Consider the following 12,988-nt stretch of genomic DNA (forward strand, 5'->3'; position numbering starts at 1 on the left):
TGATAACCCCTTTCCCTCCTTACTATAGTGCTGCTTTCTGAAGTTCTAAATACATTCTTACTCTCCTTAATATCTGCTTTGCTTCTTCTAAATGTATTCCTTCAAAATATCAAATGGATTAAGGGATTTAGTATGACGACAGGCTACTATCCAGGATGTAAGAAATGTTGATTTTTAGTATAACTGAAAATTCCACTTTTGATTTGGAACATGAAATATTTTCATAAAGAATGAAAAGTAATTTTACTTGTTTTTCAGTAAGGAAAGCATATGAATTAGGGATCTAAAGAAGAGGTAGGCCCAGGTGGAGAATCTATGCAGTACTGTTCTTGGAGCACTTTAGAATGTATAACACAAAAAAAGGTGTTTTATTGCAGAAAGAACACTTTGTAAAAATCAGTTATCACTTTAGTGTTGTTTTTTTTTTTTTTCCTCAAAATGTGTTTCATTGTTCTTTTTCTGGGAAGTTTTTTTTAACAGTTCTTTATTAGACTGATAACATTTTAAAGTGATCTTAGTATTTTGTCTCCTTTCTGAATGTTCTACCTTTTTAATGTTCAAATTTTATACTGTGAAACTTAAACTTTTAATAAATTTTAAGGTGCCTCTTAAAAGTCTCAAAAATGATTTCTGTAATCTTTAATTTCAGAGTGTCTTTATTGTTTATATTCAGAGCCCCAAGTTACATTTGTAACATAGTTAAGTTTTGCTTATTTGTAGGAATGACTTTAAATTAGGAAAGAAATTATGGTTAGCTTTCTATAGGAGTCCAGAATATTCTTTAGAATTCATTCAAGAATCTTTGGTTAAAAGTTTGAGACACTTACAAGTTAATTTGGATGGAAGAGGAGTTTATTGCATGATGGCAGGTAGCTCACAGAATTGGTGGTGGTGGAGAGATTAGAAATTAGATTAGAGGTTCAGAAAGTGAGCAGTAACCGCAGGAGGGCAAGCAGCAGGAACATAGAGCCCAGATTATGTTGCAGTCACAGTCTGGTTAGGACACTGTGGCCCTGGTCTCTTGTTGCTGTTCCTCTGAATGATTTCTCAAGTATCCCTGGTCTTTGGATTGCGCTCTCCAGATGGGAAGTGGTGGGGGTACAGGGAGGGGCAGTATTTGTGGGCTGACCTTCCCTGACCTCCACGCTTGTGCTCCATTGATCCTCTCATCATATTTTCATTTGGAGGCCCTTTGCTTGGCAAATTTAACATGGCCCAAACTGAATGCCTAGTTTGGAGACATTTTAACTTGTTGATTTGCTTTCTCTTCTTGTGTTTGTAGTGTTTTGAGAATAATACACTCAAATACACTGTTTTAAACATGTTAGCACCAAATAGTATGTGTGCATATAAACAGTGATTTCAGGAAATGACAGTCCCTTCTTATTACATAGAAGACAACATGAGGCAATATACATACATACGTATGCCAAAATTTGGAAATACTGAATGTTTTCCACTTGATTATCTCTGCAAAACCTCTAAAAGTTAGGAAAGCCAGTTCCATTAAAGGATTACCAGCTCTTTTGAGAGAAATAGATAAGGTTAACCTGTGTGATGTGATGCTTTTGTAGTTGTGTGTCTTGATGTTTTTTATCTGTTGAACCCATTAGATAACCTGTGGCCATTTCATTCTTAGGAGGAAAGCCTGTAAGATATGGAAGGCTGTTTTCAAAAAGTGAAGAGGGATGCCTGGGTGGCTCATTTGGTTAAGCGTCCAGCTCTTGTTTTTGGCTCAGGTTATGATCTCACGGTTGGTGAGTTTGAGCCCTGTGTCAGGCTTTGTGCTGACAGTGCAGAGCCTGCTTGGGATGCTCTCTCTCCCTTTCTCTCTGCCCCTCCCCTGTTCTCACTCACTCTCTCTTAAATAAACATTTAAAAAAAGCGGCGATATGGGGCGCCTGGGTGGCGCAGTCGGTTAAGCGTCCGACTTCAGCCAGGTCACGATCTTGCGGTCCGTGAGTTCGAGCCCCGCGTCGGGCTCTGGGCTGATGGCTCAGAGCCTGGAGCCTGTTTCCGATTCTGTGTCTCCCTCTCTCTCTGCCCCTCCCCTGTTCATGCTCTGTCTCTCTCTGTCCCAAAAATAAATAAACGTTGAAAAAAAAAAAAATTAAAAAAAAAAAAAAGCGGCGATAACTCCCCCCACCATTTTATCCCAGGAAGTGTAGGGTGTAGCATGTTGGACTGTGTCTTTTTAAGATACGGCTTTAACACGTACATCTATAGTTTTCGATCAGTAAAGAGTTAGTACATGTTCTTTTTTGAAAATGTTTTCCTGTCATCTGGTTTGTAAATTTAGGCTCGAGTAGTGAAAATCTGGAATTATCTAAACTTCAATAAAGAAATAAAGGAAGAGCAAACAGGTCAAGGTTCAGACGTGCAGAGCATACGGAATGGTACTTGTTGAAAAAATTGCTCTGTGTGTGTTTAGTCAAACTGGAAGGTCTTACCCATTGTTCTGTAGAAGTCTTGACATTGCATCAGTCTTGGTTTAGCAAAGCCTCTTTCTTAAGGATTTTAGTGTTCATCTGTTAGGAGCCCCTTGTTAACAATCAGGTAGATAGTGCTTAAAAGGTCTCTTTCAGGAGGAGAGAATATTCCCTTTTCTAGATTAGTGGATATGCTCATACTTAAAAAATTTTTTTTACTTAATTTAAAGCTTACTGAATTTAAGGAATGTCTTTGAAAGTTGTTAGCGGTGGTGTTTGTTGTTGTTGTTGTTGTTTTATTTTGTTTTTAAACATACCAGGCCAACTCAAACATCATTGCTTTCTCTGAGACTGTGCCCTAGGGATAAGTCCATTACTCCCCCATTTTCCCATTGCAGTTTATCCACAGAACTTCAGTTCTCTAGCATTTTACTTAGTTACACTGTATTGTAGTAAGTTTTTCGTATGTCTTCTCACAGACAATGAGCTTCTGAGGGGTAGGTTGTAGTTTATTCGGCATTTCATACTCTGCACTGCATACCGTATCTGACCTTTTGGTGGTCTTCTACTAATCTTCATTGAATCGCCATTAGGAAGCAATTCACATAAGATTGTGGCAAAGCATTTTTAATAGTCTTTTAAAAATCTATTATTTGATGGTTACCAAGACAGATAGCTGTGCAGTAATATCACATATCAGATGCACAGTATCTCCCCCGGAGATACTAGATCTCCAGATACCAGTTATCTGTTTGCTGCAGTTACTTTGTCAGCTTGGAAAAACCATTATCTATAAAACCATGGTGGACACATTAGTCTATTTTATTTAAAGTCTCATTATTGCTTTAATTTTAATAGGACAAGTTGCACATTTTTCTAAATTTTTGTCAGTTGCATAGCACCTGTATATAAACCATTCTTTATCACTCACTTTCCCAAACAAATCCTTTTAGCAGGGTGGCCAATCTTGTGGTACTGTAACTCTAAACTAGTCGCGTTTACACCAGGCTCCTTACATCTCTTATCATGTTGTTTGCGAAATCACTCATCCATTCATTCAGCATATACGCACAGGAGATTCCAGTGTTTCCAACATTGTGCTTAGTGCAGGGTATATGATAGCAACGAGTAGGCTGTGATAACTGCTTTCAGTCCTGGGAAAGAGCCATTTTGATGAATACAACGATGTGTTATGGGTCCCATTTGAACTTAACCCACACTTGGGATATACTCTTCTCTCAACTCACACTGTCCTCTTCTCTAAATTTCTGTTATAATTGTAGACTGTAATGATAATATAATGTGGACGGAACTAGTATGGTCTTGGTACTTTTTCTACATGCAAGTATTGTTTCCATAGGAAGTCATTAACCTTTTTCAGGATAAAGATTGTGTTATTACTTTGTATCATAAGCATTGCTGGAAATACAATAAAAATTTTAATAATGTGGGATTAACACAGGAACTCATACTCTGGTGTTCTTAAACTGGGCCCTTAGAACTACAGGGATGGTGGGGCGCCTGGATGGCTCAGTTGGTCAAGTGTCTGACTCTCGATCACAGCTCAGGTCTTTATCTCAGGGTCGTGAGGGAAAGTTCCACGCTGGGTGTGGAGCCTACTTTAAAAAAATTAAAAAATTAAAAAGAACTGCAAGGTTCGTAGTAACAGCACCTATGCAGAAGGAGTACGGTTGGCCTGATGTGACCAGGTAAGACCTGGCAAAAGAGGCAGACAGTGTTAAGAGGTGCCCCTCATTCTCTGTGTCTCTCAGTCTTAGGGGTAAGTTTGTTTTGATTTTTTAAAAAGTTTTTTATTTAATCTCTACACCCAACATGGGGCTCAAGCTCACGACCCCAAGGGCAAGAGTTGTGTGCTCCAAGAGTTGTGTGAACCAGCCAGGCACTCGTTTAGGGGTGGGTATTTGCCTCCTTTCTGCAGATGAAGAAATTCAAGCTTTGAGAGACTTAAGATTCTTGCTCCAAGTTTAAACACTTATGGACTCTTTCTGTCAAAGTACATTATATATGGATGCATATTTTTACTTGGAAGATGCTTAAATATTTGTTTTGGTTATCCAACTCTGGAATTAGGAGAGCAGTGTATGACAGCCAGGCACAGAGTTTTTCTCCCTGAAGCTTAGAGGCCAGATGTGGATCAGGTCTGTAATGCTGGCCTGCTTGATGTCATGCTGCAGTAGCCTGAACTACAAAGTGCCCTGGCTTATATTATTTGTGCACAACAAAAGTTGTCTTTAAACCAGCCAGATTTTGCAAATTACTTCTGTAATTTTTAATGACGTATTAATAATTAAGAAATTTTAAGAGTGGGATGGGAGTATTTGATTTTATTAGTGGTTTCTAGTTTTCTTGTGTATATGTTGGTTGGAATAGGCTTTTTACAAGTATTACATAGGTGATTCAAAATACAACTACAGTATCTGTATTTTGAAACGTGTGGTATGCAGTTTAGATGCAGCATGAGGACATGTTGCGTTTACAACATGCTGCGAGAGCGTTATCTCTGTTTTGGCACTTTAAGTTATTGCCATTAAGCACTAGCTTATGTTATATATTTCCCCAGTAGAAAAAAATGGCAATTTAAGGTATGAACTTAGCTTTGGGACTTTGGATCTCCCAACTTTGAACTTGTCTGTGTTTCTGTTGCTATCAGGTTTGTAGTTCAGAGGTATTCTGCGAAGTGCCATGACTGTAGAAAAGCACATGACTGGATGCACATTGTATTCTTTGCTCCCTTGTGTGTGTGTGTGTGTGTGTATTTTATGTTGCATGTAATTAAAAGGGAGCAATTGCCTACTTCTTTTTTGTTGTATAGCTGGATAATAGGGAGTGAACATTCTTTTTATGTCTTGACCACATTGTCATACTTCTGAGTTTGGATTTGCTTCCAACGTTTATCCATTGTATTCTCCATGTCTTGAAATATATCCAGGAATTCCTGTTGTTTTTTTTTAAAGTAATCTCTATGCCCAACATGGGGCTTGAAATCACAACCCCAAGATCAAGAGTTGCATGCTCTGCTGACTGAGCCAGCCAGGTGCTCCCCCCCCCAAATTCCTTTAATATAATTTTCTTCTCTGATGTTACTTCTTCTGGGGCATCTGCTTCCTTTTCATCATAACCACTTTCTTCATTCATGTTGGTAAGTTCACCTTCACAGAGTTCCTCTTTCTGGCATGTCTAGTTTCTCTGATGGCAGCACTGTCCGCTTTCTTGCAACCAGCTCGCTCTTTGGCAGCTTCATTTATGTTCCCTTAGAGTTGGACTTCAGTGTTACCACTTCTGTGTTTTTGCTGCCCTTTTATCTTTGTTGGCAAATTCCCTCATTTGATTATTCATTTTATAAAATGCGACGTGGATTTGTCAGCGGGAGACCAGGAGGCAACACTGCTACAAGTGTTGCAGTCTGTGCATGATCTGAGTAATAGATGTTCAGTGAACAGTCACTGGTATTTGTAAGAAATGATGTGGTTGGTCACTAATAATGATGTAAAAGATGGGAGAAAAGGATAAGACTATAAAGCATTCTGTATTTATAGGATCTTCATTTTCCATTACATTTTAAAGAGAGTAGATATTTAAAAAAAAATTTTTTTTTGTTTATTTTTGAGACAGAGAGAGACAGAGCATGAACGGGGGAGGGTCAGAGAGAAGGGGAGACACAGAATCTGAAACAGGCTCCAGGCTCTCAGCTCTCAGCACAGAGCCAGATGCGGGGCTCGAACTCATGGACTGCGAGGCCATGACCTGAGCCAAAGTCTGACGCCCAACCGACTGAGCCACCCAGGCGCCCCTAGAGAGTAGATATTTTAAAAATAGCATATGGATATGGTTTATATGATGATGATGATGATAATTACAACGGCATGTTTTAAGTGCTAAACATACAGTAGTAATCATGGCGTAAGAAGACATAGAAGCCTGAGATTTGTATTCAGGTATTTGAGCTCTGGCGTGTCTCAGACAGGGATGCTCTCAAGTGTACTGCCCTTGAGATAGAACGTCAAAATGGATGGCTGTATGTTCTTGTAATTTGATGTTGAATAAGAGAAGTAGTGACCATGTTCAGTAAAACTGGCATTTCTGTTAATCTTTGCACGGTCTTTGACATTACTTTTCCTTTTTGCAAATAAGGGAAACTGACGCTTAGATGACTTAATGGAAATAAATGGAAATCTGAATCTACAAATAACAAAACAGATGCTCAGAGAACCTAATAATTAAGTTGGAAACTCAACCCAGGTTTATCTTATTTTGGAACCAGTGCTCTAAACCATTTTGTTATATTTCCTTTTTATTATTGGGGAATATAAAGTTTTTTATATATGTGTTTACTGTTTTCTCGCTCTTATGAATTATCATGTTAATCATTTCCTCTCTTGATGTGATTTTTAATACATTTATATGAACATTAAACATTAAAATATTTTGAATTTCCTTAATTTATAATTTTTATATGATTTGACTCTGTCTTTCCAAATTCTCATCCAAACATAAGCAAGGCATTATTTTTGAGGATTTTTTTTTGAGATTTAGTTTTGAGAAATTAAACTCTAACCCATCTAGAATGAATAGACTTAGAAGGTTGTATCTCAGTTTTTCATGGGATTGTTTCAGTACCATTTATTAAATAAAGTTTTCTTCATTGCCCTATGATGGTTACTTTATACATTCCTCATATGGAATATTCTCTTTGAACCTTCTACCTTCTTTTCCTGCTTGTCCAAATCCTGTTCATTTTTTAAAATCTGTCTTAGCTACTAGGGCTTCATAAAACCTTTCCTAATACCTGATTGCCATGCTTTACCCTTAGCTGAAATATCTTCTTTTAGTTGCCACAGCTCTGTATGTAGATATTTTTCATGAAACCTCATTTTTACCTGGAAAGTTTTAATTGCTACAGTAAGAGTGGACAGATGCTACTAGAGAGTGCAGTACATCTTTTTCATCATAGCATTTCCTTGGGTATTTATTTTGGGACTATATACAAATAGATTTTCCAGTAAATATTTGGAGTGGTTTTTTACATTTGTATACAATTGGACCGTTGTGATTTCTCTGTTCTCTTCCTCTGACTATATATCTGTGTGAGTTCCACACAATTTTAATTATTAATGTGTAAGACTGGTTTTTTTCTTGTTTTTTTTAAAAAAAATTTATAAGCTTGCATGTTTCTTTTTTTCTTAAATGGATTTTGGATAACCTCTTCAGTTTCTTAAAACTTAGGTATTTGCCGGAATTCTCTACTAATGCATTTTCATAATATTGTCTGATCTGGAAATGTGGTCGATAGGCCCTTTAAATCAGTTTCTATTTTTTTTTTTTTTTCTAAGATGGCTTTAAGATCGCTTTGCGTTATGTCAAGGGGAGCTTAAACAAATTAAATTGAATTCAATTTTATCATATACCCAAACGAAGGAGGAACAGTGCAGGTTGCATAACCAGTTAGACTTAGGTATCATCATTTGAAATGCTGCAAAGCTGTAAATGTGGTTGACAGAATGCTCTGAAGTCATAGCTTTTATGTTTTGCTGGAGGCAAAGGAATTTTAACACTTAGTTGAAGAACGTCTAGGTTTGCGGATTTTAGATGCCTGGATTATCTCATTTACATAGCATCTAATATTCATTATTTATGAGGTGACGTTTGATTTCTAAGGGTAAAAACAATTACAAGTGTTTTCTTATTTCTTGATTTATTAAGAGACAGGATGAATAGATTTTTTCCTAGTGGTTTTATGCAAGTGGCACTGGTTTTTCTGCTCTGGTTTATGAAATGGCCAGCCAAGCCACTTGTTTTGTTTATTTCTGGGTGGCTTCGGTCTGCCTTAGGGAAGTAAGTTTGTTTTTGGCAGAAAAAGCAAAAATGTGTTTATTCATTCCATTTGTAGTAACATTGATCCAAGAGGAGCTTTTGAGGAAAACCAGAATGGTTCGGCTTTGAACGTAAATAGCTCCCATTCATCTCTTAACTGATAGGAAAAAATAAAAGATTAGGATTAATAATGTATAAATTACAGACAAGTCCTAGAGCACAAGATGCAAACTGATGGTTCATCAACCAGATGGAGCCCTCAGACTGTTTTTCAGGCCTACTGATGATTTCTAAAGCTTAATTAGGTGATAACATCTAAGACTTGTTTTATGTGAATATCCAGCACCAGATCACCTGCATTTTTAGCATGGCATGTTAATAGCCATGGCACCCCTGAGATTAAGTATAGACATTTGTTTGCTTCTGATGTTCCTATAGCCAACTCCAAACTCATTTAACTTTGCAGCCCTTGTTCTGGAGGCTCTTGGATTAAGAAGTAATAGCAGCTGGATTTAAGGCTGCTCATGCAGCAGAACCCTCAACTTTGAGTTAATAGGAGCTGGAATAGTAGGTGTGAAGATTTTAAGTAATGAGAGGGTTAGTGGAATGTGGGATGTGTGAGAGAGAAAAGTTGCAGAGGAAGCCAGGGTTTTTGCCTGAGCAACTGGAAGGATAGAGAAGCCATCAACTGAGTTGAGGGAGACAAAGTGGATGAGGTCTGGGGAGGGAAGCTGAGTAGTTTAGTGTTGATACGTTAAAGTTGGAGGTATCTGTTAAAACATCCTAGTGGAGATTTGAGTAGGCAGTCAGTGGCTATGAGAGTGTGGAGTTGGAGAGAAATGTCTATACTGGATAAGTAAATTTGATATATGTAGTTGATACATAAAGCCATGAAGGAATGAAATCACAAAGGGAGTGGAGGACCCAGAACTGAGTCCTGGGCATGTCAGCATTGGGGGGTTTGAGAGAAGTTCAGCAACAGAGATTAAGAAAGCATCCATTGAGGTAGAATGAAAAGGAAAGGAGTATGGTGTCCCAAAAGACAAGTGTCCTGGTTTCATCCTAAAAGCAGGACCTGAAACAGGGACTTTTTAAGCAGATAATCTATTTGGGGACCTGTTAACAGGAAACAAGTTGGAGAACGGGGGCAAGTGAAACAGAGGGGAAGGAAGGTCAGTGCAAGGGCACATTATTAACTGGTCACATCTGTGAGCCACTGGGACTTGAGCCTGAGGAAGTCCTTTGAGAAGACACTGAGAATATGCCTCTGCGTGCCAAGAAGGGGGGGTGTTTACTACCAGATCCCATTCCCCAGTGGTCAGGGGTTGCCCATAGTGTGTTGGTGTTAACATCTTCACACTTCGTTTGCATGTCTCAGGATGGCTGAAAAGTTGCTGTAAGTCTCTCTTATAGCAGAGCCTGTGAGCAGAAAGTGAGCCCAGTAGTACAGTTAAGGGGAGGTGCCTCGGAGTGAATATGTGAGGTAGCGCACAAGAGGTGTCCCATACAGCCATGTATCCTCCATTAAGCACTTGGCATTTAGTCCAGTCTCCTGCAGAGTTTTCAAGATGGTGGCTGGCTACAACTTCTACATTAGACTTCTACATTAGACAACAGGAGGGTTAGTGAATAATGTTCATTTTTGCAGTTCTCTACCACTCAATCTAGATTTGCCTTATCTTCAGCCAGTACTTCAACAGGTGGAAGCATTGTCCTGGTCCAGTGACTCAGACCTTCTTCTCCAAGGGATCAATGCCTGTAGTTGCCTTAACCTTGTTGGGCTATAATTGTTGCAGCTGCTCATTTGTGGTTATTACTGAGCACGGCAGCCCCAGTCGAACCCCCTAGGTTCTGGATAGATTCCCTCCTGTCCCCATTGTGTGGCAGCAGCCATAAGTTCTCATGTTGTTAGGGTCACTTTACAGGACTTCCCAATATGGTAACTCTTTCCTTAGCATGCTGGTCCAGTAAGGAATCTAAGATAATCAGGTGATAGTTGCCTGAGAATTCTTCCTGTGTCTTCTGGCAGAAACTTCTTTTCAAGTCTCCTACTATCTGAATTTCTTAATCCAATGGAGCTGAAGGTTGCCAATTGTACTTCCATCTGCCGGTTCCAGGACTTTTTTTTTTTTTTTTTTTTTTAAATCTGTCACAGATACAGTACCACATTTCAGCCTTTAGTAGACAGTGTGTCAGATCATTTACCATCTTGGAAGGCAGTGCCCCAACCCCTCTAAATTTTACTAACCACATAGAAATTGTATGTTTGTTAATTCCAGAACTCTGGTCATAGAATAAACAATTGGGGAAATAAGTGTTTACATAAAGGTGAGTAGTTACATTAGTCAAATGTGTCCCCCTACTCTGTGCGAACTAAGCTAGTTTGCTGTAGTGGTTATAGTTGCTCTCAGTTGCAAAGTTAGAATAAGATCATTCTGAAGATTTGATTTTACCGAAAAATGTTTTAGGAGTTGAAATCGTAAAGTCATTCCTACAGAGGACTTCATGGTTCACTTGAGTTTTGCCTGATGTGCTTCTGGCAAGTAATAGGTTATGGTCATGGAATTATAAGGATCTTAGTACCTTTGGTAAAGCTAATTTTTTTAATACATTGAAAGGAAGTGAACTTAAATTATGATAATAGTGTAGAAGTAGATCTCTTTGATAATTTTAGGCCCCTGTTGTAAGAATAAAGACAAATTACTAATTTTCTTCCCTTGCTGTCTCCTGCTTCATAAGCTATGATGAGCACTGTGTACTTCTCTTGATACAGATTTTTAGTCCTTGAGTATCTTGAGGGTGGCAGTTAGGGTGTCTCATCCAAACCTGTTGGTGTTTCCCAGGGCTTCACATAATGCCTCACTCTTAGTAGGTTCTCTGTAAACATTTGTTGATTTAATTCAAGGAGATGCCTGTACATACATATACATACACACATATGTGTATAGCATATTCACGTGATATGTGATGGCATTCATAAACCTTATTAAAGTTAGTTTTTTAAAATTAAACATGTTTTAAACTATAATGTTTTAGACTTTCTTTCTTTTTTCTTTCTTTAAACAGATAGAAGGACAAGAACAGAACCACCAGCACTGGCTGAAGGTAAATATGTCTTTGGGGGAAATGATAAATTCAGATACAAATGAAAGGTTATGATCTATATAGAAAATTCCTTTGGCTAAACATAATTTAAGGAAGATGTTCTATATAATATTGAACTGCTAAAAATATCTTTAGGAAATACCCTATATTGTTTAGTTTCTTGGAACAGGAAGTAGGGAAAAGTAATTAGAACTTTTTTTTTTTACAGCTTTCTTTCAGTAGAAGAGGTATGTGTTTTTCTTTGAATTCCCTTTTAAGCCATTTTAGCTATCACCAGTATTGTTAATCAGGAAAGGTCTAACACATAATTCTGGTGGTTTATATATATGTTAGAAAGGAAGAAGAAGTTTTTACACACTTTCTTAAATAAGAATTCTCCCTATTATTGGTTTTGGTCCTTTTGAAAAAGTCTTTGAAGTAAAAAACACATCAACAACAACAAAAAGTTACTGATACAGGGTTCTGAGTACTTAAACATTTTTATTCCTGTAATTGTTTTAATTATTACAAGTTAATAGGTATTTGAAAATGTCATTTTCTGTAGACATACTTTGTGTTATCAAGTGAAAATGATCAGCTTAAAATCTCTGTGCTCTTCCTAGTCATAAACAGAGATATTTACATTTCAAAACTTGCCTGTCATTTTACTAGAACTGATAAGACAGTTATCGTGATGATCTTTTGGAATTGTAATTACCTCACCTACTCTGTATGTTACAGTGCAGGAGTTCTCAACCATTTTTTGTGCCATGGACCTCTGGTAATCTGGTGAAGCTTGTGAATCCCTTCCCAGAACAATGATTCTACAAATGATTCATGATTTTATGAAGCAAAATATATATGATGAAAAAAGAAATTAGTTATATTGAAGTACAGCTAACAAGTACTAAAAATGCAAATTTTTGATAAAGTAATATATATGCTTCTCACATTAGAGAGTGAGCTTTAGCAATAATTCTGTGAAATACTGTAGTTACAGTGATGAGTTTGCAATAATTATAGTATAATATGAAAGTACCTGTGATTTCTGTTGATGACAAGTTCATAGGTATTTCTAACACTACTATACTTTGTTGCCTATAATCTTGATTGAAGGACTTGCAGAACTTCATATAGAGGTTAGTGAAAAGGTTCCCATCCAAACTCACAGGTCACTGAATTCTTTCTCTGGATCCCAGATTAAGAGCTCTTGTTAACGAAAAGTCAGCTAGACCTTTCTTTGTCCATCATATTTGAATACATGTAGTTTTTTATGTTCTATCTAAATAATCTTTTATTTATTTATTATTATTATTATTTTTTTACATTTATTTTTGAGAGACAGAGACAGCGTGAGCAGGGGAGGGGCAGAGAGAGAGGGAGACACAGAATCCGAAGCAGGCTCCAGGCTCTGAGCTGTCAGCACAGAGCCCAACGTGGGGCTCGAACCCACGAACTGTGAGATCGTGACCTGAGCTGAAGTCGGACGCTCAACCGACTGAGCCACCCAGGCACCCCTCTAAATAATCTTTAAGAAGTAGAGTTACACCGTCTTGCGAAATATCCTAATGGTGTAGCCTAGAAGTTCTTGAAATAGTTTTGAAGAAACTTCTGTTTGCTGGTAAATAATCACAGAAACAGCA

At 37.7% G+C, this 12,988-nt stretch overlaps 1 protein-coding gene across 9 annotated transcripts in view; it reads left to right on the top strand.

Moving 5' to 3' along the window:
• Positions 1-12,988, top strand: part of CYRIB (CYFIP related Rac1 interactor B) — a 148,245-nt gene that overhangs the window by 82,768 nt on the left and 52,489 nt on the right. For 6 of the 9 annotated variants that reach the window (XM_045453676.1, XM_045453674.1, XM_045453675.1 and 3 more), the window contains one exon: positions 11,328-11,366. The gene's annotated coding sequence lies outside the window, so the exon portion shown is untranslated. Of the gene's footprint in view, positions 1-11,327; positions 11,367-11,574; positions 11,594-12,988 lie in introns of all 9 variants that reach the window. The other 3 variants (XM_045453681.1, XM_045453680.1, XM_045453684.1) reach the window with 1 other exon arrangement.

The sequence above is a fragment of the Leopardus geoffroyi genome, chromosome C3 (genome assembly GCF_018350155.1).
Source record: "Leopardus geoffroyi isolate Oge1 chromosome C3, O.geoffroyi_Oge1_pat1.0, whole genome shotgun sequence".
Taxonomy (NCBI): domain Eukaryota; kingdom Metazoa; phylum Chordata; class Mammalia; order Carnivora; family Felidae; genus Leopardus; species Leopardus geoffroyi.